Raw genomic sequence first — 4,943 nt, 5'->3', positions numbered from 1 at the left:
TTGTCCGCGCTCGATTGGAGGCTTCCTATTGGCCGACGAGTCACCAAGCGACAATTGCGAGAGCCCTGATTGGTCCGCGGCGCCGTCGTTGTTGTTTTTACTGGACAGAGAAAAGGAAGCATGGAAAACTCACTCGTCACAAAATTGACGACACGATTATCGTCATCGATATGTTATGCTCATCATATGATTATACGAGCGAATAGAATATAATGTGGCATCGTGATATGATTTCGTACTACACGCATCAAAGTTCATTCAAGTCTAGAAATGAACGACCAGAAGAGGAAGACGTTGCATCTTGGCAATATGGTAAATCCTATTTGACTCGACTCCATTCTATTTGAAAAGCACTTGAAAAAGAAACAACTGCAGCTGAAATAAAATGCAGTCTATAAAGTCTCGTTAAGCGACGGTAACACTCTGTGCAAAGTGGAAAGTGTGTGGTATGCATTATATTATTGACAAGGGATATTGAATTATGAATTATAATAGAATACAATACAACAGAAAGCCTCTATTGTATGGAAACGATACAGCCATTTGGAATGGCATATTCCAAATACGTACGGTGTACGAAACATTTGTTGATGTGCATATGGATGCGTACTCGTTTGGATAGTAAGAATGAATGACATTGAAACAATGTGCTAAGAATTTTTCATAATTTCTGTATGACAAAACCAAGTTTTGTGTTTTTCCCAAATGAAATTGACACTTTTATACGAGTTCCATGTGAGAGAGTCACTCTGTGGAGGTCCCAAGTAGCCGAAATGCGGATATTTCAACACATGCAGACAGACATGATAACAAAACTCACAGCCGTATCTTCTTTGACCTATGCAACAACAACAACACAAAGACTCGTATCACTGCAGCATACTGACGAGTTCTGACCATCTCCAAGTACCGTGGAGCCCCACTATTCCTGGAGGGTTGGTTAGGTGTGGCCGAACAGTAAAAAGCAGCGAATAACTGAGCCTTATTATAATTGCGGTAAGACAAATCGGACCCCCGCCCCCCAAAAAATCTGAAAGACAATCAGAAGCACCTTTCCTTTATTTTGCCAAGTACTATGTCCAAAAAACACACAAGGAATTTGTCTCGAGTATGACAACAGAAAGGTCAATTGACAGAGAACACTTTTGAGACAAAGACAGTGACAAAAAAACAAAAAACAAAACAGTCACTGAGCAACAAAGGCTTGCTCGTTGTCCGGTAATGCCGGTACATTGTTTTGGGACAAAAGTCCTCCAGCACTTAGAGCAGTTCGAATGACTAATCTCGCAATAGTCCGGCGCAACGAGCGTTGTGCGAAGGGCGCCGACACTTCAAGCGAGTAGCGCGATCGTCTGGGACGATGTCGATTGTGCAAATGTTGCAGATACTCCACAGTCGGTGTGCAAACGGAGCCGGTGCGACTCTGGCATGAGTGGCCGGTATCGGTCAACGACAGATATGCGAATAGTGCGGCGTGGCGGGACGACGACAGCCAGTGCACGAGCAATACATAATTGGCCCCAAGGAAATGTGACGACGAACTCAAGTCAAAAAATTGCCCGCACGTTGTCACGGAAATGTAGGCTAGGTGTTTAAGGAGTTGATGGAATGTCTGCTAGTTCCCGTTTGCATTGATCGGTAGCGCCTACCCGAGGGAAGGAGCCGGAAGAGCCGGTGTGACCGACCGGGACGAGGAGAGCGAATAAGTAGGGGATCAGGAAAGAAAATATGGCGACGAAGAGGGGATAGAGCGCCCAGAATAATTGCTCAGCGTCGGACGGCGAATATGCGGGGGTCCACGGTAAATCCGTATGTCTGGATTGCAGTGCCCCCAGGTGGCCATGGGATGCTCGCACCAGAAGGAGCAGCACGGTACCCATTGAATTTAAACAAGACGTGGCAAGAACTGTTCCCTTCTCTATATTTGATCTAATAATGTCCTTTCTGGGTATTCTTTTAAGAGTATGTTTTACGTACGATATTATAGAGTGCTCAAACAAGAGAAGATTTTCATTGTTTTTGGGGGGCTGGAAGAGATGAACGTCTGCATTGTAATGTTACCGACGCGCATTGTCTCCGGGACCGGGGCGGGTGGTTTCCGCCGCCCCCCGGTGGCATTTCCTGAAATCGCGTTCATCTCGGCCGTGTTGCGTTTGCGCTGGGACGTCGTTCCCGTGGGCGCTTATCGGCTTCCTGCGTCGCGTGCGTGTGAGCAGATAGTCGCAGGAAGCGGCATCCCAGGAAAGACTCCTCAAAGTCTCGCCGCTCTTCGCTCGCTTCCTCTTTCCACGGCGGCACCCGGACGGGCTTTGCACTGATAAAAGTCAAACCATGGAGAATGATAACAGAGATGAGGGGGAATATTTCAGGGCTTCTTTTTTTTTTTTTTTCTTCGCTGGGGCACAACTGTAACCCAAAACACATTTAGACGCCCGTCCGAGACGACGGCCCAGCTGCGCTCGGGCGGTCGATAAAATGCCGGGCGGGCGGGACGCTTTTTGCACACTCGTATGTTTTCGTGACACAAATGTTGCTCAACGTCGCAAAATTCAGTTTTTTTTGTTCCCTCCGAGAAAAATGAAAAGGAAAAGAACCAAATAAAGGACAACCGAGGCCTCAGCTGCAGCGCGTCGTCTCTTTGTCAGCCCAAACGTTCAACAGCTAATATCGGACGCTAACAGTTGAGGTTACATTGGAAACTACTTCTGAATCAAACATCGGAAGCTAACATTGAGACTGAACTCAGAAGCTGCTGTAACCTTGGTCTTCCTGTGCCTTAGTGTTAGAGGCGAGGCTGGATGCTAACTTTGGACGCTAACATTGAAGCAATGTAAGCGTTAACGATGGAAGCTAATTTCAGAATCTAACGTTGAGAGCTAGTGGTGGCGGTAAAATCAGGAGCTATCGCCGGTCTTCCTTTGCCTTACTTTTAGAGGTAAGGGTGAATGCTAACTTTAGAGGGTAACGTTGATGCTAACATTGGACGCTAATGTTAGAAGTAACATTGGAAACTAACTGTGAAGCTAATATTGGATATTAAGGTTAGCTATAACATTGAAAGCTAACTTCGGAATCTAACGTTTGAAGCTGACATTAAAAGATAATGTTGCCGCTTACACTGGAAGCTAACGGCGGTCTTCCTTAGCCCTACTGTTAGAGATAAGGTTGGAAGCGAACACAAGAAGCTAATGTTGAAGCGGTAACAGTTTGCAGTTAGTTTACATTCAAGGAAGCTAACATTAGCGTGCTCAACTTCAGAGTTTTCTCATATTTAGCATTTGCATGCATTGTTAGCTGACCGCGTTAGCCTGGCGTGCAGTGCCGAGTCATGCCGTGGCTAACATGAGGGTGTTTGACCAATGCGGCACCCAGTTGAACTCCGCTTTAGCCGCGAGCAGTTTGATTTTGTCAAGTAAAGTAACCCCCTCAAATCGGGCATGTTGTCCGTCATGTCAACGCGTGGCATCGAATACGCGCGGCGGGCGCGGCGAGCGGTCACCCGGTCCACGTCTTACTCACACGCTCGCTGACGTCGGACTCGGCTAACAAACATGACAAAATGATTGAAATCCAAAGACATTCTAATTATTCATGTACGAGCCGTTTGCCTCATGTTTCAGTCTGTGTGTGCGCGCGCGTGTGTGTGTGTGTGTGTGTGTGTGTGTGTGTAGACAGGGGGTCTTTGTGCACACTCAGGGTGGAGTTCAGTAAGTAAGTAAGGGGGCGGGCACGCACGCACGCAACAAAAACAAGCCAAGCGTGTCGAAAGGTGACAATGTTGTCTTTGTGCTTCAACAAACTTCCACTGTGCTCCGTCGGCGGCCATTTTGGCTCTGTTCGGACACACGACTGCTTCTATTCTATTCAATTCATTTTATTCTGTTCTATTCTATTCTGTCTTATTACCGTCAAATCAATTCGATCCTGTTCTATTGGATCTTATTCTCCCGTACTACGTTCTATTCTTTGAATTTTGCCGCGTCCGTTGACGTCGTTTTGTTTGTTGGTCACGCGACGGGAGGCTCGTCAGCGTTAAATCCGAGATGGCCTCCCAACGGCTGACCTTTTCCAAACTTTTACTGCCGCGACCTTCTGCCGTGAAGGTCACCGATCCCGCGACGCCTCGTTGGGTCTTTCACGTTTGTCCGACAGCGGCATTGTTTATTCGGTTCAAGCGCGACGACTTGAGATCTTTCTCTTTTTTATTAGGCCCCCTTTTTTGATGTCGTTATAATCCGAAGCTACGCCCGAAAAGTCTGCCGCTTTGGAGCGTTCGAGGGGTCCTCCAAACATCAACTAGTTCTACAATTTGGGAGAAAATCCAGCCGGTCAGACACCAGTTTGACTCAGGAGCATGAAATCTGTCGGTCATATCGAGCTTGAGGAGATCTACAAAAACGTCTCGAGGTCTGGAACGATACAGGAAGTCGGCCACGTCGGTTCAAATTTGCCATTTTCGGCTCATTTCGATGACAGACAAAACGGATTTGCCGCCGAATTCGAGACACTTGGACGACAACAAATGCTCAAGAAATGGATTTTTGCTCATTTTGCGCGGGTGGAGTTTGTCAACAACCTTTGATTCCGCTTCGTGGCGCATCCTGGAATTGTTGAAAATGCGGTGGACACGTCTATCGCGAGCTCACCCAGAAAAAGTCTCAAGCGGCCAGTTGACCTTTTGGCCCCAGGGGGCCTTCAAAGACAAACTCCTGCAGATTTTGTCGGACCGCTAGCGGCTATGCCGGACGGGCGGACGACGCAAAAAGACAAAGGATTTCTTTTTTTGCCCGTAGTGCCGAAGTTTGATGAGTCGCCCTAAAAGCTTCATTAGTCCGTTTGATTTGTAAGGTAATACAAATCTGTCCTCATCTTGAGTCCATTTGCACACCTTCACTGTGTTTGTAGCTCCTCCTCCTCCTCCTCCTCCTCCTCCTCTTCGTCCT

Source organism: Phycodurus eques, chromosome 15 (genome assembly GCF_024500275.1).
Source record: "Phycodurus eques isolate BA_2022a chromosome 15, UOR_Pequ_1.1, whole genome shotgun sequence".
Taxonomy (NCBI): Eukaryota; Metazoa; Chordata; class Actinopteri; order Syngnathiformes; family Syngnathidae; genus Phycodurus; species Phycodurus eques.
This window is presented reverse-complemented; position numbering follows the sequence as displayed.